The following is a 22,628-nucleotide window of genomic DNA, read 5'->3' as shown; positions in this document are numbered from 1 at the left end:
CCCACTTTACCCACGTGATGGGTATTTCATGGTATTACCGGGTACCACATGTGTCCATATATTGTGTCCAATATATGAAACGGCCAAATTCGATTTTATTTGACGCCTCAAATGGTAGTAATGTATTGAGTCCCTTGTAGCTTTGTGCTTGTTATCAATTTTACTATTTGGCGAATGGATACAGCATGTACGCTACATAACTCGCTTGTGGATACTGCATACGTGAGTCGAGTATGCCCTTGGTATAAAATAACTAGTATGCTTTAGGTAGTACGATTGTTTGCAGTTTGGGACATGTGTCGGAATGTACGCTGTGCACCCTTCGCGCTTTACGGCGGCCTGCCGAGTTCGTGCGGGTGCCATGTGTGCGCATGGAGTTCGCGAAGCGCTCTCGCAGTTTTATATATATATATATATATATATATATATATATATATATATATATATATATATATATACATACATACATACATACATACATACATACATACATACATACATACATACATACATACATACATACATACATACATACATACATACATGTGTTCTGTTCGCGCGCTTCGCACAACAGGGCACGTCGCAGTTCTTTGTCCTTGTGCAACACATTTTCCTAGCGTACGTCTGTGCATTATTTGATACCGCTTTCACACGGGGCTCTTTTAGCCGCTATCCAGTCCGTTACCAATCGAATTTCTCGGTCGTGATTGGCTCCTCTTCGCAAGGTACGAGAGTGAGCCAGTCGCATCGATAATTCCGATCCGGATCGGGCTTGATCGCAATCGAGAGTGGTCGTGTGACACCGGTTTTACACATAGCTCCCACATGGGGAACACTTTAAGTTCAATGCTACTGAGTGAAGAGCAAATGCATATATATGCCAGTGACCCGCCGTGGTTGCTCAGTGGCTATGGTGTTGGGCTGCTGAGCACGAGGTCGCGGGATCGAATCCCGGCCACGGCGGCCGCATTTCGATGGGGGCGAAATGCGAAAACACCCGTGTGCTTAGATTTAGGTGCACGTTAAAGAACCCCAGGTGGTCAAAATTTCCGGAGTCCTCCACTACGGCGTGCCTCATAATCAGAAAGTGGTTTTGGCACGTAAAACCCCAAATATTATTATTATTATATATGCCAGTGGTGGTATGTGGGCAAGTCTTTCTGGTGAAGCCAATACTTGTGCATTCAAAACATTTCAATTACCAGCGTAGTGCATCAATGTGTCTACTTCGACTAAATGGAGCACCAGTGCAGATATCTGAGCATACCTGCCCAGGGCAGCAAGTGTGTCTACATTGAAACCACTACCAGCATGTGCGGCAGTTCTATTTTTAGCAGCGGGACTGCACAATAATCAGTAGGGTGCTCTCAAGCTGTTTATCTATGAAGCTCTGCCTGGACTGTGTGCCAAATATTTTTGGACGTGAAAGTGGGGGTGAATTGGTAAACATCAGTGGAACTGTGCCTGGACTTTGTGGCAAATGTTTTTGGATGTGAAAGTGTGAATGAACTGGCAAAGAATTTGCTCTGGGCGACATGTGTTAAACGTTTTTCTCATTCAGAGTGCCTTTATTTACTTTAGGAGACTGGAGATGTGCGTAAAATGTGACATGTCAGTGTGCTAATTACTGTATTTGCTGGTTTGCAAATTATTCGTTGCAACTTTGTTTTTGCCAGAGAGGTACAACTTTGCCTCTTGTAAAGGGCTTTTTGGATAAAACGCTTACTATTTATTATAAACATTGCTTCCTTTGTTACACAAATGCAGCTTCCAGTGCATTCCAGTTTATTTGCATGTTTATGTAAGTTTCTAATATGAGGCTTGCTTATTCATTTCTCACGTTCTGGAGTGGCAAGATGCAGCATTACTGTCTCATCGTTCGCTGTACTACAGTAGTGTTCACTTGTTACACTGAATCCCCCATTTAAGTATTCTGTACTAATTTCACTTTATTGCTTTTTTATAGTATGGTTATTTTTTCTCGCCATTACCTTCTTTGATATATCCTAAAATCAATATTTCCAATTTTGCATTGTTCCCATTTTTTTATTTCTGTCACAGGATTGTTTTATGATGGTATGCGGTGGTATTTCTTTTTGTGCTCTTTTCAAGCTTCTAGCTGATTGGTAACATTGCTTGGAGGCAGTTAGCATCCGATTCATACTCTTGCATTTTTCAGTCTACTTCCATTCGCTCCGATGTCACTTCTGCATAACTCTAGTTCATCTAATAGCACGTGCTCTTTACTATGATAAATTAGACACTTTAGTACACTCCAGGTTTTTTTGTTCATTTTTGTATGTGTACTTGAAATTTTGTTTATGTGCTAGTGAATGTTCACTTTCGAGTTCATTACGAATCCTTTCTGCGACTTTTGTCATTGTTGATGTACTTTTACTTTCTCACACAGTTTGTTCGAACCTTGCATAAGCATTACATTTTAATAAAGTGTTTTCGCTTTGTCACAATGTTCTCATTTCACGCACTCTTGGCATTAAGGGCTTGCTCTGGCCGCCTGCCAAGACGTGACCATTTGTTATTTGCAGGATGTCATTCCCATTTTCGTTGTAAGCATCGTAGCTTACTAAACGCGGTATTAAGGATTCATTATTCGTAACAGGCTGATTTTCGTGGGACTTCGTAGAGGATGCGCCGGCCATGCAGGGAACAGTGCTTGGCACTGCGCCAGGGCTCTTACAGTCAACACCGACGCTTCTACTCATCTGGGGCGCGATTGGAGATCGTTGTTCGAAACGCCCGGTCAGTTTCACCTCACGCGATTGGCCTAAGCCGTGCCGACGGGTGCGGCTGACGACGTCTGCGCGGCATAGGCCAGTCGCGTGAGTCGAAACGAAACGCGTGTTTTGAACAACGATGTCTGATTGCGCCCGTCACCGTGAAAATTAGCTTCAGATGATCGTAAACCTTTCAAGACCGCTTCTAGACCAGCTTTTTGATTACGTCCTAAAAACGTTTAGAAATTGGTTACGGATAGTTTTGGCAAAGGGATTACTTGTGTCTTTCCAAATCCTATTTCTAGACCAGCTTTTCGAATACGTCTTGCAGACCTGTTCTAGATCGTCTGAAGAAAGTAATTAAGCCGGACATTAGCAGAGATATACGACGTTTTCCCGCCTACGTTCTCTCATTCGTGTCTTCTTTAACCCGTTTTTATCGTCTTGGATAAACGCTACGAAAGCGTTACGTATCTCTTTTGTGCTACCTGGGATGTGGTGCATGGCGTAGCACGTGATGGTGCCTTAGCACGCCTAGTAGTTTCGCTGCACTGTAGATTGATTTTGAAGGAGGCTTAAATGAGGCCCAGTCAGACGTAACGGTATACAGTACTATTTTTTGTGTGCAAGTTTCAGTTTTCGTAGACGACCTTGAGATTCTTGCACTCACGCAGTGAATGATAGATTGAGTGACCAGACACACCGCGGCGCAGAGTATCCAGGTTGGCGCAATGTGCTGCAAGCATACGCGCCGGCTATAGGGGGGGGGGAGGCGGGAGGTGCGCCGGGGCTCGAGCCCTCTCCAAAATTTGCAAGCAACGAACCCCCCCCCCCCTCATGTAGGAGATGCCGAAGCCTACCCCCCGCTCCCACCTAACGTGTCATTAACAGAGTTTTGTCACCCACAACATTTGAGGTTTCTTTTCACTTGACTCAACTTTTTCACATAAATTTTGTTGTGGCTAATAGCTTACTGCATCATTGCTGCGTAGACGAGCGCGGATATTAATTGTTACTTTGCTTACTTCTGCAAATGCTGACAATAGGACAACAAGCGCATTGGAAGTACCAGCGGCGGCTGCCTCAATCGTATTTTCTCACATCAACATTGCTTGAAATTTCAACTGTAAACTCCATGCACATGCGCCATACAAATATATACACAGGACTAAGTTTATTATATTTTTAAAGAGAAGCAGGTCATCACTTAACAATTATTTCTAAAGGCATGGATACCTTATACCTAGAATATGAATATTGATTTGGAACATCCGCCATAGTGTGGCTGCACTGACGAGGAGGAAGATGGCATGTGCCCGCTTGATATAGGCGCCATCATTTTGTTCTCGGTTAGCTCCCCTGTAAATAAATTGTGAATAGCATTGGGCATCAGCTACACGTAACATTAATTTGGTGGAGACGGACGTTCCCCGTACCCGTAATGGAGCTCCGCAGCGGTCGCAACAGCGACAGTGCAATTTCGGCTGCTGCTGGCGGCACTTCATCTGCGCAAGCGTCTCCGCCTGCAGCCCCGACCTACGTTGTGTTCCAACCCCTCCCCCCCCCCTCGGGCTTCTGGTGTTTTTACCGGAGTCGACAGTCCTGATGTTGACGACTGGCTCTGCTTATACGAACTTGTCAGCACCAGTCACAGGTGAGATGCGACTATTATGCCTGCCAATGTTCTTTTCTACCTTGACGGAGCTCCACTGGCATGGTTCCAGACTCACGAAGAGGAGATCTTGAGCTGGGATCTCGTCAAAGAAGTGCTCCGTGACCCTTTTGGCAATCCGTTCAGTCACCAAGTCAATGCCAAGAAAGCCATTGCCACACGTGTACAGACGTCGACTGAGCCCTACGTGTCGTACATTCTCGACGTCTTGGCCTTTTGTGCCAAGGCTGACAGGAACACGTCTGAGTACGATAAGGTTATAATCACGTCCTCAAAGGCATTGATGTTGACGCCTTCAATTTACTGCTGTTTACGAATGTCACCAGCATCGATACAATGCTCAAGGAGTGCGGCTGTCTCGAGCATGCTAAAAGCCGCCGGGTATCCCAACAGATCACGCGACTTCCCAACACAGCTGCTACGTCATCTTGTGACGACCTCTTCCACCAGCCGTCGCGATGTGACAACATGACCCGCATCATTCGTCGTGAGGTCGAAGCAGCACAACCGGCTGCCCCTTCATTCCCGTCATCTGATCATTCTCCAGTGACAATCTCCTTGATCCCGGCCGTCGTCTGCCAAGGGTTGTCCAGCGCCGGCCTGCAGTCCACTCGTTTCGTACGCTCGGAACCTTTTTCTCCACGCACGTCCCCACCCCGCTCTTCTTACTCCTCTTATGGACAGCGCAACCTCTCCGAATGGCGAAACGTGGACTACAAGATTTGTTTAACTGCCGACGCATTGGACATGTCGCTCGCCACTGCCGCAGCTGCTGGACTTCTCCGACGCGCTATTCTCCCGTTTGCCACCCTCGTCCCTCTAGCACGTCCTTTTCCTTCGCTCCTTCTATGTCCGCCCATCATCAGACCCCGCGACACCTTTGACACGACCCTGCTACTCCCCCTCGCCTTCTCCCTCCCGCCGTCAATCTCGTTCGCCCCCGTCACGCCGTGCTTCTTCTGCCACCTACTTGCCACACCCCCTACCGAAAAACTAGACAGTGCAGCTTCAGGAGGTGAAGCTGCAATGACGACATTGGCAAGAAATCCTCGCTTCACCTCACTCGCGAACATGGAGACGTTCTTGTAGAAGGTGTTCCTGTGTGCGCGTTTATTGACACCGGGGCGCATGAGCCCATTATGAGTGCTGCTCTTCGCCGTCGGCTCAAGAAAGTTCTAACGCCTGCTCCGAACCGAGTTATACAAGTCGCTGACGGAGGGATTGTCGCTATTTAAAGCATCTGCTCTGCCCGGCTCACCAATGCTGAGACACACCGTCGTCCTCTTCACCGTCATCGAGCATTGCCCACACGAACCCATTCTCGGTGTGGATTTCCTTGCCAATCATTCTGCTTCATTGCTGTCTGGCCGGCTTAATTCGCCTTGACTTGCCTCTTCTTGCCGACCCTGTGGACCCGCCTCCAGGCCATTTGAGCTGCATGGATTTTATTCACCTACCGCCTCACTCTGTGACACGCGTCGACTTCTCCTCCCCAGCTGTACCTGCCGGCAATTACGTGGTCGCATTAATTCCGGCCGTTATACTTACACATGTCATTACCGTGCCACACACTGGGCTGACCATTACTGGCAACCGCACCTGCCTTCCCCTTGTCAATTTCGTGCTAACCGCGCATGTTCTGCCTCAGGGGATCTCATTGGCTATAGTTAGCGCTTCGCACGATGATGAGGTCGAGCCATTCACAGTGGAAGATCGTCACAGCTTAGCCCATACCCTGACTACATCGCAAGGTACTGGCTTCGACATTGAGAAGCTGGTTTCCTCTGACCTTACACCTGCTCTAGCTGAAGCCTTTTGCCGCGTTCTTGAAGGCTATGCGACATTTTTACTTTGACAATCGACCCTTAGGTCAAGCGTCCGTTGTGGCCCATCGCATAAATACTGGCAATGCGAACCCTAGTCACCGACATCCATATTGTGTTTTTGCGTCGGAACGAGCTGTTCTCCAACAGGAAGTAAAAAGGATATGTGAAAAAGACATTACCGAGCCTTCCTGTAGTCCATGGGCTTCTCCCGTCGTACTTCTCAAAAAGAAGGGTGGGACGTGGCGCTTTTGTGTAGATTATTGCCACCTGAACAAAACCACAAAAAAGACGTGTATCTTTTGCCACGTATTGATGACGCTCTAGACTGCCTGTACGGTGCCACTTATTTTTCTTCTATCGACTTACGGTAAGGCTGCTGGCAGATATCCCTCGATGACATGGACCGAGAGAAAACTACATTTGTTACCCCTGACGGCCTTTATCAGTTCAAGGTATGTATTTCGGTCTCTGTAACGCGCCCGCCAGCTTCAAACAAATGATGGACTCTTTGCTTCAGCGATTCAAGTGGTCCACCTGTTTGTGCTATCTGGACGACGTCATCGTTTATTCGCCCACATTCGACACGCATCTAGATCGTTCATGGTTATATTGCGCTCAGTTTTACAAACACGATATTAAGGAAGGACAGGACGTGGACGGACGTAGCGCAAACTACCAACTGTTTAATACTGTTAAAGAACGCGCTTATATACAAGGAGATATGGTGCGGGGGCGGCGGGGTACATATTAAAATATATGACAAGGTGACGACATGTGATCATAGTTTGGGTCAGGCATACATCGTTCACATGCACCCGTTCGCCCTGGCAAGCTCGGCCTCAGCTTTGATAAGCGGGCTGATCGTAAAGGCAGGATCCAAAGAGGCCAACCCTAGTGCTACGGTCTGTCAGACTAAGCACGTGCAAAAGTACGTGGAATGCGCTACTTCAGTTGTTTACCAAATCCCACTAGATTGCGGGAAAGTATACATTGGGCATACTGGACGTTGTCTAAATTATAGGTTACAGGAGCACAAATACACGTGCCAGCTTCTGACAGCACCTAGCAACTTGGCCGCACATTGCGAACAATGCAAATGCTCCCCGCTACTACCCAGGTAGCACACAAAGTCTTGAAAACGTCGTATTAAGGGATTCAACGTCTGAAACGGATTTCTGACCAAAATCAACATATCAAAGACGTTCCAAACAAGATAGCTTAAAAACGAGGGGTGAATACGTTTTGATAACGTTGGAAGCCAGGCAGCTTAAAAACGAGGGGTGATTACGTTTTGAAAACGACTTCACATGACTCGCTCTATCTCTTAGTTATCAAGCGTACCAGGTACCTTTTTAACAGCGCCGTTTTTGGCGGGAGAATTCCTCGCTTGTCAAACAGCACTCGTCGTGTCAATTGCTCCTCTATTCGACCTACATTAGAATGAGTGCGGCAAGAAAAAGAAATTCTTTAGTGGTGTTAAACTAACGTCAGAAGAGACGAAGGAATGCAAATGAAGTTGGCATCCCAACGGGAAGTGTTTTGGGCCAGGAGGAAGTGGAGCGTGAGTACAGAAACATCGAAGCCGCCTTTACGGCAATGGTAGTAGGCCGAGCCTTCAGCAGGAAGAAAGATCTGTATGACTACCCGGTTCCTTCCAGTGTGTTTGGCATATCAAAGGTGTCATCACTAAATGTGACAATGAGCTCCTGGAAAATGAGCAGCGTCGCATGCAAATGCTTCAAAATTCTCGCTGGACAAGGCAGCTTTGCCGTGTTTCCTCTTATTCACAATGCAGGGATGTGAATACCTTACCGCTGAACCAAATTTTTTTTACTGCTGAGGCACGAGGGCTGCACAGTTTTCGTGCGCACAAAGCTAACATTTTGTGCCCAACGTTTGAATAGTGAAAACTGCGGTTTGGTTATAAACAGTAGCTTCATTTCATTTCCTCCTTGTGTAATATAAAGAAACGCAGTGAACGTTTTCACTATTCTGGCATGTACAAAGTCACAATGCTTTTCATAAGCACGTATGCATAACCATTATATATATATATATATAGATATATATATATATATTGTGTGTATGTGTGTGTGCACATGTTTACCTCCATAAGAAATTTTAGGTGATATCTTATGCATATGCAATACAGTACGCATACATTATTCATCAAATAACGCGCTTTCCCCTGGGATCCATGAACAACTTGGAGCTTTGCTCCAGAGCGCTAAATCATGAAAGTCACATGCAGCATAAATAAAATTATCGAGTTAATAAGCGACTTCACTTTTGGTGCCAACGGAGAGACACATCGGTACAGTCGTTTCTAGTAACGGTGCTTCGTAGGAAGTGTGGCAACGAATACTATACTGTGAGCATAATGTAGATAAAAAATTTGCTGAAACCGTCGTCGATGATTGTTAATGCAAGCGATTAGACTGAGCGAGCGAGCGAACAAAAGAACGCGAGAGAAAGCGAGCCAGAGAGAGAGCGCGAAATATAGTTAGCGTGAGAGCGAGCGAACGAACGCGCGAGCGTTTTCCTTGAAAATCAACAGTCCCTCGACCGACCACCGACGACTGAACTACGAAAACATCCGACGGAGAAAAGACAGAAAGCTATTCGCTTTAATATTTCTGAAACTCGTCGTTATAGGCTCGCCACGCTTGGGCGCAGAGCGTGGTGTGATCGCACTTATATAGAAGCGACAATTGTTTTTTAACATGCTGTAACTACAATGACGCGGCACTGAAAGCGGAAAGCGTCCGAAATGAGAGAGGAAACTGAAAGGCCTTGCGGAACGCCCAGTGGCAACGTCCAGCTCGCCGCTCTTGCTACAGGTGCAGTGGCGAAACAGAACAGGAAGAGCGCATGGCGTCTCGCTCTGCGCAACATGATTCCCGGGTCGAGAAGTAAAAAACGCAATGCGCAAGACGCGCACACCAAGGCGCCACGCCACGGCGCGTCAGCCTCTTTAGCGGCTTCTACAATATGCAACAACCCATCAACGCGATCCAACCTTGCGCAAGGTGGCGATACCGTCGTCAAATCATGTGACCAAGGTGGCCACGTGATTCGTGATGCCGGGCAGCCGGGCGAGCCGGGCATAGTCGCGTCATGTCGCGTCACCGCACTCGCATTGGGTTGTGGTGTGTTTGCGGCTGTTCTGAATGTGCTGCCGCTGCCCTTTGCTATGTAAGTGTTGCAGTGTTTTGCTGTCAACAAAACGATATTCTGTGATTAGTTTGGGTTGTGCGATATGTTTGTGTGGTTTTAATTTGGAAGGCAGTAGTGTTTTCAATTGCCATGTGACCAAGGCGGCCGCGTTATTTTTGAACCCGGGCATAGTTGCGTTATCGCACTCGCATGGCACTATGGTCTGTTTGCGATTGTTCTGAATGTGCTGCCGCTGCCCTTTGTCATGTAAGTGTTGCAGTGTTTTCCTGTCAAGAAAACGACATTCTGTAATTAGTTTGGGTTGTGCGATCTGTTTGAACCAGGCATAATATTATGCGTTATCGCGCTTGCATTGCGCTGTGGTATGTTTGCGGCTGTTCTGAATGTGCTGCCGCTGCCCTTTGTCATGTAAGTGTTGCAGTGTTTTGCCGACAAAAAAACGACATTCAGTGATTAGTTTGGGTTGTGCGATCTCTTTGTGTAGTTTTAATATGGAAATCAGTAGTGTTTTCAATTGGAGGACGCCGAGTGGAGGGCACTAATCAGCTTTTCAAGTTCATTATCATGTTATGTGAGGGGCCTTTTCACTGACGCTGTAATTAAGGCGTTAAGGGCAGTATAAGGACGAAAGTTAGAGGGACGAAATCGTGCCTGTGTGTCCCTAGCGTCGGGATGGACCGCTATGCGTGATCCTAACAAGAAAGCATTTTGCAGAATGCGAAGAAAGGCGGCAAAATTTGTCTGTGCGCACCTTGCCGATCTACGCAATAGAGCCGTCATCGTGGTATTTTAGTCTCCCGTTTAGCAAGAGTGTTGCAGACAAGAGGACTGGTTTAAACAGGCTCTTTCTTTAATGGTTCAGTACTAGTGCGGTATCCCAAAAGGTGAGGTCAAGTGCTCGCCCTATTTTCTTCCCTCGCGCTACAGCGCACTGACAGAATTTTGCGTGCACCATATATACCGTGCTTTTTTTCGTTTACGCTTCAGGTTCTCGATTGTGTTTTCGCCCCCTTTACCCACGTGAGTGGTATTTCATGGTCTTACGGGGTACCACGTGTGTCTATACATTGTGTCCAATATATGAAACGGCCAAATTCGATTTTATTTGACGCCTCAAATGGTAGTAATGTATTGAGTCCCTTGTAGCTTTGTGCTTGTTATCAATTTTACTACTTGGCAAATGGATACAGCATGTACGCTGCATAACTCGCTTGTGGATACTGCGTACATGAGTCGAGTATGCCCTTGGTATAAAATGACTTGTATGCTTTAGGTAGTACGATTGTTTGCATTTTGGGACGTGTGTCGGGATGTACGCTGGTGCGCCCTTCGTGCTTTACTTAGTCGGCGGCCTGCCGAGTTCGTGCGGATGCCATGTGTGCGCATGGAGTTTGCGAAGCGCTCGCGCGGTTTTTTTTTATGTGTTCTGTTCGCGCGCTTCGCGCAACAGGGCATGCCGCAGTTCTTTGTCCTTGTGCAACACATTTTGTTAGCGTACGTCTGTGCATTACTTGATACCGGTTTCACACGGGGCTCTTTTAACCACTATCCAGTCCGTTACAAATCGAATTTCTCGGCCGTGATTGGCTCCTTTGCCCAAGCTACGAGAGTGAGCCAGTCGCATCGATAATTTCGATCCGGACCGGCTTGATCGCGATCGAGAGTGGTCGTGTGACACCGGTTTTACACATGGCTCCCATAGGGAACACTCTTAAGTTCAATGCTACTGAGTGAAGAGCAAGTGCATATATATACCAGTGGTGGTATGTGGGCAAGTCTTTCTGGTGAAGCCAATACTTCTGCATTCAAAACATTTCAACTACCAGCGTAGTGCATCAATGTGTCTACTTCGACAAAATGGAGCACCAGTGCAGATATCTGAGCATACCTGTCCAGGGCAACAAGTGGGTCTACATTGAAACCACTAGCAGCATGTGCGGCAGTTCTATTTCCAGCGGGACTGCAGAATAATCAATTAATCAGTAGGGTGCTCTCAAGCTGTTTATCTATGAAGCTCTGCCTGGACTGTGTGCCAAATATTTTTGGACGTGAAAGTGGGGGTTAATTGGTAAACATCAGTGGAACTGTGCCTGGACTTTGTGGCAAATGCTTTTGGATGTGAAAGTGTGGGTGAACTGGCAAAGAATTTGCTCTGGGCTACACGTGTTAAACCTTTTTCTCATTCAAAGTGCTTTCTTTACTTTAGGAGACTGGAGATGTGTGCAAAGTGTGACATGTCAGTGTGCTAATTAATGTATTTGCTGGTTTGCTAAATTATTCGTTGCAACATTGTTTTTGCCAGAGAGTTACAACTGTGCCTCTTGTACAGGGCTTTTTAGATAAACCACCTACTATTTATTATTACCATTGCTTCCTTTGTTTCACAAATGCAGCTTCCAGTGCATTCCAGTTTATTTCCATGTTTATGTAAGTTTCTAATATGAGGCTTGCATATTCACTTCTCACGTTCTGTAGTGACAAGATGCAGCATTACTGTCTCATCGTTCGCTGTACTACAGTAGTGTTCACTTGTTACACTGAATCCCCAGTTTAAGTATTCTGTACTAATTTCACTTTATTGCTTTTTTGTTGTATGGTTATTTTTCTCGCCATTACCTCCTTTGATATATCCTGAAGGCAATATTTCCAATTTTGCATTGTTCCCATTTTTTTTATTTCTGTCACAGGATTGTTTTATGATGGTACGCGGTGGTATTTCTTTTTGTGCTCTTTTCAAGCTTCTAGCTGATTGGTAACATTGCTTGGAGGCAATTACCATCCGATTCATACTCTTTCATTTTTCAGTCTACTTCTTCCATTCGCTCCGATGTCACTTCTGCATAACTCTAGTCCATTTATTAGCACGTGCTCTTTACTATGATAAATGAGAAACTTTAGTACACTCCAGGTTTTTCTGTTAATTTTTTTATGTGTACTTGGAATTTTGTTTATGTGCTAGTGAATGTTCACTTTCGAGTTCATTACGAATCCTTTCTGCGACTTTTGTCATTGTTGATGTACTTTTACTTCTATTTGCATTTCTCACACAGTTTGTTTGAACCTTGCATAAGCATTACAATTTAATAAGGTGTTTTTGCTTGGTCACAATGTTCTCATTTCACGCACTCTTGGCATTAAGGGCTTGCTCTGGCCGCCTGCCAAGACGTGACCATTTGTTATTTGCAGGATGTCATTCCCATTTTCGTTGTAAGCATCGTAGCTTACTAAACGCGGTATTAAGGATTCATTATTCGTAACAGGCTGATTTTCGTGGGACTTCGTAGAGGATGCGCCGGCCATGCAGGGAACAGTGCTTGGCACTGCGCCAGGGCTCTTACAGTCAACACCGACGCTTCTACTCATCTGGGGCGCGATTGGAGATCGTTGTTCGAAACGCCCGGTCAGTTTCACCTCACGCGATTGGCCTAAGCCGTGCCGACGGGTGCGGCTGACGACGTCTGCGCGGCATAGGCCAGTCGCGTGAGGCGAAACTAAACGCGTGTTTTGAACAACGATGTCTGATCGCGCCCGTCACCCGCGAAAATTAGCTTCAGATGATCGTAAACCTTTCAAGACCACTTCTAGACCAGCTTTTTGATAACGTCCTAAAACGTTTAGTAATTGGTTACGAATAGTTTTGGCAAAGGGATCACTTGTGTCTTTCCCAATCCTATTTCTAGACCAGCTTTTCGAATACGTCTTGCGGACATGTTCTAGATCGTCTCAAGAAAGTAATTAAGCCGGGCATTAGCAGAGAGATACGACGTTTTCCCGCCGAAGTTTCTCATTCGTGTCTTATTTAACCCGTTTTTATTGTCTTGGATAAACGCTACGAAAATGTTACGTATCTCTTTTGTGCTACCTGGGTAGAAAGCACCAGTCACTGGAACATCAAAAACAAAAACGGAGCAAGAAATATGGGAGGCGCTTGCGATAGCTAAACAAAGAGATGTGCGTAAGCACTCCGTCCATCGCGCTTATCGAAGCTGAGGTCGAGTTTGACAAGGCGAACGGGTGCATGTGAACGATGTATACCTGACCCAAACTAGGATCACATGTCACCTTGTCATATGTTTTTATATGTACCCCCCCCCCACCATATCTCCTTGTATATAAGCGCGTTCTTTAACAGTATTAAACAGTTGGTAGTTTGCGCGACGTCCGTCAACGTCCTGTCCTTCCTTAATCTCGTGTTTGTAAAAGTGAGTGCAATATAACCATGAACGTCCACCAACTAGCCCCCTTCATTGCTTTACTAAATCTAGATCGTCTTTCAGCGATTCATGACGTGTTCCGCCGCACCGGTCTTTTGTTCAACTCACAAAATGTCACTACGCTCGCTGCCAAATACTGTCCTTGGACACCTCGTGGATGCCAGAGGCGTGCGACCTGATCCGGACAAAATTGGAACCGTTACAAGCTTTCCTGTTCTGAAGTCTACCGAGGACGTTCGTGGTTTCGTAGGGCTGTGCTCTTATTTCCGACGCTTTGTGAAGAATTTTTCGACCATCGCACGTCCTGTTACCGACCTCTTGAAGAAAGACACCCCTTTATCTTGGGGTCCTGACCATGCCGCATCTTTTTCGCAGCTCACTACTCTACTTACCACGTCTCCAAATGTGGCCCACTTTGACCCGTCTGCCTCAACGGAAGTTCGAACTGATGCCAGTGGCCATGGCATAGGAACAGTGTTAGTACAACGCGAGCGTGGACATGATCGCGTTATAGCCTAAGCTAGCCGACTTCTATCACCCGCCGAGCGCAAATATTCAATCACAGAGCGCGAGTACCTCGCTCTTGTGTGGGCTGTTGCGAAGTTTCGTCCATACTTGTACGGACACCCATTTTGTGTGATCACTGATCACCACGCTCTCTGCTGGCTATCCTCGCTCAAGGACCCCACCGGACGACTCGCTTGCTGCGCGTTACGCCTGCAGGACTATAGCTTTTCCGTGGCATATAACACGGGACGCTTGCACCAGGGTGCCGATTGTTTGTCTCGCTACCCCGTAGACAAACCGGCTGATGCGCACGCCATCGCTTACGTTTTCTCTGTGTCCCAGTTGCTTCAAATCGGCAACGAGCAACGCCGCGATCCTTTATTACGAGCGCTCATCGACCCTCTGGAGTTAACGCCTGGTGATGCCTCTCTCCAGATGTTTCTCCTTAAGGAGCGCATATTATACCGCCGTAATTTCGATCCACACACCCTTGATCTTCTGCTCGTCATTTCATCCCACCTGCGTTCGACTGTCCTCCACCAGCTTCATGACGCGGAAAGGGCTGCTATGTGCAACAAATGTTATAATTGAACGGGGACGTTCGGTGTAGGAGTATAATTTCGCGACTTGCTTTGTTGGATCAAGGACTCGCAAACAGCCCACCATATTCAAATTCCGAGATTCCCCGAAGGGCCGGCGACTTGAGAACAAAACCCTCTGCGCCTCATTTCTAATCAACCAATATTGCGAGAAGACTACATCCACCTTTAGCTAGTAGCGGCATCAGCATTGGCATCGCATGAGTAAAGTAGCAGACCATGTGTAGCAGACGATCGCATCTTCAAGAGCACCAGTGCTCCGCTCGGCAGCCGCAAGCGCTGGCTATCGTTCGGCGGCTTATATCTAAGCCTCAAACATTGCTGAGGTGTCCTGCCTCCTCTCTTTGTAGGCCTGCTTACATCTACGGGGCCGCACTGTTGCACGTCGACACAGTTTCGTGAACTTCATGTGATTTGAAGACGCAACCTTCAACTGAACATCGCGTCCGCGGAAAATGTGAAAAACAGGTGGGTGAACGTTGACAAGAAAAATGTTTTATACACCTCACGTACTACTTCTCACTATTTTTTTTATGGATTTATCCCCTGGGGGGATTTGAAGTGTTATACACACACACGCCAACGCAGCCACCATAACGGTACTCATAACAAGTGTCACATGGAAAGTGGCATGTCGAAGATGGAGTACAGCCCTGCAAAAAGAAAATGAAAAACAAAACAATAATCAATTTCTGCCGATTTGCAACTACACGCTAATGTTTGTATTTTGCACGAAATACATAAACATAAGTTTGAGCGCGAGGCAACTTTTAACCGCTAATAGTTACTGCGATGCCCTGCGACCTCCAGCAAGTTCTCGCTTTCATCTCGTACCTGAAACCATGCTCGGCGTTTGTGTTCGGCTTTAGGACACAGTACGACTTATATTCCGTTAGTTTAGCAGCGTCAGTGACGAGCGATGGACTACGTTCGAAAGGTCATATAGCTTTTCTCCAGAACAGGGTACCTTCATTGTTACTTCTTAAGTTGGACAGATTGTCCACCGCGTTGGCTTAGAGGCTACCCTGTTGGGCTGCTAAGCACGAGGTAGGGTGATGAAATCATGCCTGTGGCGGCCACATTTCGATCGGGGCGAAATGGAAAACCGCCCGTGTCCCACACATGCATATATCTATGTGCGGAAGGAAAACTATGTATGTATACATGCATACGCGACGACTACAGAGGGGCTACGGGACGTGAGCTCCCTCCGGAGTTCTCCATGGATGGGGCGGGGGGGTTGAGCCTCGCCCCCCCCCCCCGGCGATGCCGAAGCCTACACCTACCCCCCCCCCTCCCCTAACGTGTCCTTACTACAGTTTTGTCAACCACATAACTTGAAGTTTATGTGGTTGTGGTTGTGGTATGTGGTGTAGGCTTCGGCATCGCCGGAGGGGTTGAGCCTCGCCCCCCCCCTCAGCGATGCCGAAGCCTACACCTACCCCCCCCTCCCCTAACGTGTCCTTGCTACAGTTTTGTCAACCACATAACTTGAAGTTTCCTTTGGATTTCCTGGACCTTCTCACTCAAGATTTTATTGTGACTAATAGCTTACTGCAGCACAGTTGGCGCGGGCGTGCAGGGATTTTAATTCGCACTTTGCTTTATTTCGGCAAATCCTGACAATAGGTGGACAAGCACATTAGAAGTACCAGTGGCGGCTGTATCATTCATTTTTCTCACTTCAACAGCGTTTTAAATTTCCACTGTAAACACCATGCCCATACACAATATATTTAAATATATACGCAGGACAAGGATTATTATATTTTTAAAGAGAAGCAGGCAGGTCAATTAACCCTTATTTCTAAAGGTATGGACAGCTTATGCATAGAGAATGAATATGTTGCTGTATGTTCACCTCGATTCAAGATGCTTTGCGTGCTTTTGCGGCCCTGAAAAAAAAAACCTGTAGACTTTAGTGAGCCCTTCGGAGAGTCTCTTAACAACGGCGTGTGAAATGCACGTGAACGATATGTGTCTTAGTATCGCTTCTTCTACCAGTAAGCAAAGCTAACTACTCAATAAAAAGACACTTCTAATAAATTACAACATTTATTAGGCATGGAAACATCGTCACTTGCCTGTAGAGGTCATAAATACATACAGGGTGTCCCAACTGACTATCATGCACCAAGAGGCAAAAAGAAAAAGCAATGCGTTACTCAAAGAAAACCTAGTGCTGTTTCCAGTACAGTGGAGTAGCTGCCAGTAATTTTTTTCGTTACTGAGATTTAATTAGGTAATTCAAATAATTTGTAACTCGAGACGTACTATCATAGTAATCAGTGTCAATGAAGCATCTGTAAGTACAACCAAGGGACATCGAACTGCCGTATATTCGGCAACGCACTAATTTTTTTCTGACTGATAAATTAACCCTGTGAATATGGCCTATACCACGTCACTACGCTCCTACCCGCATCATAAACCAGCGCCATCGAACGGGCTCCTTCTGGGTTAGCCAGAACAACATGAAGTAAATAAATAAAAAAAAAGTCACTGCGCAGGCCGTCCGTACAGATGGCTAACAAACGTAGCTGAAACGCGCGGTCCCGGTGTTTATCACTGGGTTAATCCCGTCGGTTCATTAAACAACGGCCTGGTAGGATGCCGGATCCTCGGTAGGCAGTTGCTGCTTGCGCTCTGCTGCACGAGCCTGTTCTTGTGCCCGGCGTACAGCGTCGGCACGGCGTTGACGAGCTCGTTCCCGGTTCTGCTCGCGGTGTTGCTGATCGAAAGTTGCCTGCTCCTAAGGAGTACGTATAACTCATAGCCTACCCATTTCGGAGCCGGAGAGAAACTGCTGCAGGCCCGCACGACTGCGACGGAGAGCAACAACGTGACTATTGCTGCAGCCATTCGCGCGCCTCTTTATTGCTTTTTTTTCATGCATTCGCATGGAATGGCGCCGGAAGAGTTTTTGCCGTAAAGGCGACAGACTCACGGATGAACGAATCGGCTAGCCATAAACAGCTTCGCAGTAAAACATCGTGATCGAGCAGGCGCCTTATCTGCGGCGCCTCAGACGAAGTAACGCGTCGCGTTTGGTATCAGTTGGAAACAAGCTGTGATAGCTGTTGTTTTAGCGTAGATAAAGTGCAGGGATGGTTCTTTTTTGTTGGCCACAAAACCTGTCACCGCATAAGGGAATTGACAATGCCAGTGTAAATGCTGAAAGGTGTGTTTTGTTTCGTCGCAATCGCCATGTCTTTCTCTAATGAGCAGAAGATAAAAATGATCCTTGTCATGGGAGCTGCAGATGGCAACAAGAGGAAGATATATATTACTATATATATAACTCATGGAAGTGTGGCGGTGGACCAACCCCGTCCACTATCTTCAGAAAGGATGAAAACTTGAGACAAACCCGCAGCTTCACGAAACAGCTGTGTAGGAATCCATCTTTGAATCCTAACCTAGGCACAGATATCCTAGCATTTGTGGCCTCAAACACTCATGCTAGGGTGCGCGACGTGGCCGCCAAGGTATCAATTTCCAAGTCATCAGTTTGGACAATTCTAAATGACGGTCTTTCACCCGTAAACTCTTAACCAGCACAGATGCTTGGAAGATAGGGACATGTAGAATCGTCTCGATTTCTCGAATTGGGTCCTCACAAAAGCCGATGAGTCAACTGACAGAAACGCCCAAGTAAATTTTGCATAATGCACACTATGTGGGTGACTACAATGCACACTGCGCAAAGCGCAATCGACACCATACAGTGTGGGGTGCGGTATTTACGCCGGTTCTATAATCAGTCCGTCTTCTTCGATCACACACTGGCTAGACAGCGTTACGTGGACAAAATTCTTGAAACAGTGCTGGATGAGTTTCTGAGCGAAGTCCCGTTGTCACGTCTTTCACTTATCTGGTATCAGCAAGATGGAGCACCAGCGCACCGCCGCAGCCGAGCACGCAACTGGCTGGATGCGACTTTTCATGCGCAATAGATTGGAAGTCGCGGGCCTACAACATCGTGCTTACATGATCGAGACGGACGTATTATTAGTTCAAGTTAAGGATAACGGATGTCTGCCCCAGAATTCGAGCGTCGGTGATGAAGAAAGCCATTGAAGATGTAATAAAACACTATCAGTACTACGTAACTGCAGGAAGAGACCCATTCGAACACGTCCTCTAGGACGCAGCTGGTATTCAACGGCGCCTAAGTATTCATATATATAATAAGGCCATAGTGAAATCTGATTTTTCCTTTTTTTTTCAACACACGGGTTGCTTTCCGATCTGTTTATTTCGCTTTAATTTTCTGCCATGAACCTGTTTTTGCAGCATGTATGCGCTCTCGTGGAAACTAAAATCGTCACTTTAATTCGGCTTTGGTCATAAGCAAGTTTCTGGCGCGAAATATAGCTGCGCGCGCACTCTGTCGATGCGGCGCGAGCAAAGCCGGGATTTTAAACATGCGATGCCTACTACATTGCTTTTCCCGTTTTGTGCGTGGTGCTCCGCCCGCGTTATAAAGGTGCTTTTGTTATCATTGTGATCAGTCGGCTTTGAGAGACGGATAATAAGTGGGACGTGGAGAAGAAGGAATAGCTGTAAAGCCGGGAAACCTGCTGTTGGTGCTCCTCGCGTACAATTATCAAGCTGATTCGCTGTCTCTTTGCCTTTGTAACAGGCAATACAGTTGCTTTCAATCAGCTTATTTGAGGGTGCTGCTTTATGATGCGGGAGAGAGCGTAGTCACATGGTATTTTTCATATTTCGTCAGGTTCGTTTGCCGGTCGGAAAAAATTACACGCAATCAGTACGTCACTGTAAACACAGTGCTTAGGTGTCATTTGGGGGTGCCTACGAATGCCTCATCGACACTTTGATAATTAGGAGAGTACTTCTTGAATTACATAATTAACGGCAATTATCGAATTAAATTTAAGCAACGAAGAAATTACTTGCGGCTACTCCACTGTACTGGAAACAATATGCACTAGGTTTTCGTCGAGCAACGCAAGTGCTATTTTTTAATCCTTTGGTGCGTGATAATTGGGGCACATTGTATAATTCACTCAGTAACCGAAATGAGGTCAAGCCGGATTCACTCGAAACCAGAATCAACAGCAGTCATAGGCAGGAGCGCTTATACTCGGTCTCACAATAAATAATGGCAGAGAGAGGCCACAGTTTTGCCGGAAAGGCGAAGCAGTATTAGTGATAGCGAAGTACACCACAATTACACGAAGATTTCACCACCTAAACAGGCCAGATTCTTGCTGGTGGGAGAAGACTTAGCTTGTGAAATTTAACTTTCTCCTACTATGAGGTCTTGTCAATTCTCCTATAAGGCTTTGACTTCAGTGAAAAATTCTTGGAGGTCACACGAAATTTCTTAAACTGCAAGATATATATATATATATATATATATATATATATATATATATATATATATAAATATATATATATATATATTGTCACGAGAGGACAAGCCAGTCAGTCAGTTCTAAGCGAACGGCCGTTTACAGTTCGTTTTTACAGCAGCTACCACGCACACTTCTTCCTCGACTTCTAGCGTAACTAGTGCGTGCCATTACCCCTCCCTCCAAAAAAAAGATATATATATAAATAAATAAAGTTGGGGAGATGTTAAATGCCACAAGGAGAAAATAAAAGAAATGAGAAAGACAACGGACGTGACGACAGGCACCGCATCACAAAGTTTGTGGATGAGAGTCAGCACGAATGGTAGGGCTCCATCCTGGTAACCTGAAAAATGTCAGAGGAACGTGGTTTACGGGAGTGGTGCGAAGTGTCGGCTGGAATAACTTCGTAGTTGACAGGACCTAGACGACGCAAAACTATTTAGGGTCCAAAGTATCGGCGCAATAATTTTTCTGATCGGCCTCGTTGACGTATAGAGGTCCAAACCCATACAATATCTCCCGGGTTGTATGTGACGTCTCGATGGCATATGTTGTATCGACGAGCATCTTGATTTTGTTGGGATAGAATTTGTTGCCGCGCAAGGGGCCGCGCTGCTTCGGCACGCTGAACAAAGGCGTCTGTATCTGATGCGGTAGGTTGAGACGAAGTTGGTAGGAGCATCACGTCGAGCATAGTGGTGACGTCGCGTCCGTAGACCACACGAAAAGGAGGAAACCCGGTGGTTTCTTGTAGGGCAGTGTTGTACGGGAATGTCACATACGGAAGCAGTTCATCCCAATTTTTATGATCCGTGGCAACATACATGGAAAGCATATCCGCAATCGTTTTGTTGAGACGCTCAGTTAAACCGTTAGTCTGCGGGTGATAGGCAGTTGCCGTACGGTGCGTTCCGCTCAGCTGCAGAATATCTCGAACCAACTGGGCAGTGAAGGCCGTACCACGGTATGTGATGACAGTGGGAGCACCATGTCGAAGGAAGATATTTTTGATGAAGTTAGCAACATCTGAAGCAGTAGCTCGCTGAACGGCTTGTGTTTCGCAGTATCGAGTGAGGTAATCGGTGGCGACAACGATCCAGCGGTTATCAGCCGAAGACTTGGGAAATGGGCCGAGTAAATCCATCCCGACTTGTTAAAAAAGTGAACAAGGAGGTCGGACAGGCTGAAGCAGACCGGCTGGTTTCAGTGGTGGAACATTGCGACGCTGGCAATCTCGACAACTTCTGACGTACTGCTTCACGGTTTTTGTGAGTTTTCGCCAATAGTACTTCTGCTTGTTCCTCGCGAGAGTACGCGTGAAACTAAGATGCCCGGACGTTGGTTCGTCGTTGCATGCACGTAGAACGTCGTCGCAGAGAGTAGCGGGAACAACGAGCAGGAAAACTGTTGCCGTAGGGTGAAAGTTCCGCTTGTATAGGATGTCGCCACATAGTCAGAAAGAGGACAATTGACGCGCGAACTACCGTGGGGGTTGTGGGCGGCTTCCTTCAAGGTATTCAATCAAGGGCTGGAGCTCGGAATCTTGTCGTTGCTGTTGAGCAAGGTTTAAAGACGGAAGAGTACAAAGAAAACCAGAATCGTCGTCAGTATCTAGTGGTGCGGGTTCGACGGGGGCGCGGGAGAGCCAGTCGGCGTCAGTGTGTTTCTGGCCATACTTATAGACGATGGTCACATCAAATTCCTGCAACCGAAGGATCCATCTTGCGAGACGGCCTCAAGGATCGTTGAGATTCGCCAACCAGCAGAGAGAGTGGTGGTCGCTGACGACACGGAAGGGGCGTCCGTACAAGTATGGGCGCAACTTCTGGATAGCCCATATGACTACCAGACATTCTTTTTCAGCTGCTGAGTAGTTTTTTTCAGCAGCAGACAAGGTTCGGCTGGCATACGCAAGATCGCGCTCAACAACAGCTTGAAAATGTACGAGTGTCGCTCCGAGACCAACGTTACTATCATCAGTATTCACTTCTCTGTCAGCCTCGGTGTCAGAGTGACCAAGGATCGGTGGTGTCTGTAGTCAGTCGTCGCTGAAGGTCGTGGAAGGCGTCGGATTGTGTCGGGCCCCAAACAAATGTGACGTCGTTCGTGATGAGTCGTTGCAAAGGTTCGGCAATTTGACACAAATTGGGTAAAAAACGGCGGTAATATGCACAAAGCCCTAAAAATTGGCGGACATCGTGTTTTGTCTTCGGTATCGGGAACAGAGCAACTGCCATGGCTTTGTCAGGGTCAGGGCGCACGCCGGTGCTGCTGACAATATGACCTAGAAATTTGAGCTCCTTGTAGCCAAAGTGAAATTTTTCGGGCTTCAGGGAGAGGCCGGCGGTGCGGATAGCTTGAAGAATCGCCTCAAGCCGCTGGATGTGTTGTTCAAACGCGGTGGAAAAAAGAACTACATCGTCTAAGTAGACTAAACACGAGTTCCATTTGAGGTCAGATAAAACTGTGTCCACCATGCGTTGAAATGTGGCCGGAGCGGAACACAATCCAAAA

At 46.7% G+C, this 22,628-nt stretch overlaps 1 protein-coding gene across 1 annotated transcript in view; it reads right to left on the bottom strand.

Annotated features, from left to right (window-relative positions):
* Positions 1–15,203: 15,203 nt before the first annotated feature.
* LOC142574705 (uncharacterized) overlaps positions 15,204–22,628 on the bottom strand; it is an 88,432-nt gene continuing 81,007 nt past the window's right edge. The window contains exon 8 of the mRNA XM_075683734.1: positions 15,204–15,383. The gene's annotated coding sequence lies outside the window, so the exon portion shown is untranslated. The remainder of the gene's footprint in view (positions 15,384–22,628) is intronic.

Source organism: Dermacentor variabilis, chromosome 3 (genome assembly GCF_050947875.1).
Source record: "Dermacentor variabilis isolate Ectoservices chromosome 3, ASM5094787v1, whole genome shotgun sequence".
NCBI classification, from domain to species: Eukaryota; Metazoa; Arthropoda; class Arachnida; order Ixodida; family Ixodidae; genus Dermacentor; species Dermacentor variabilis.
This window is presented reverse-complemented; position numbering and strand designations above follow the sequence as displayed.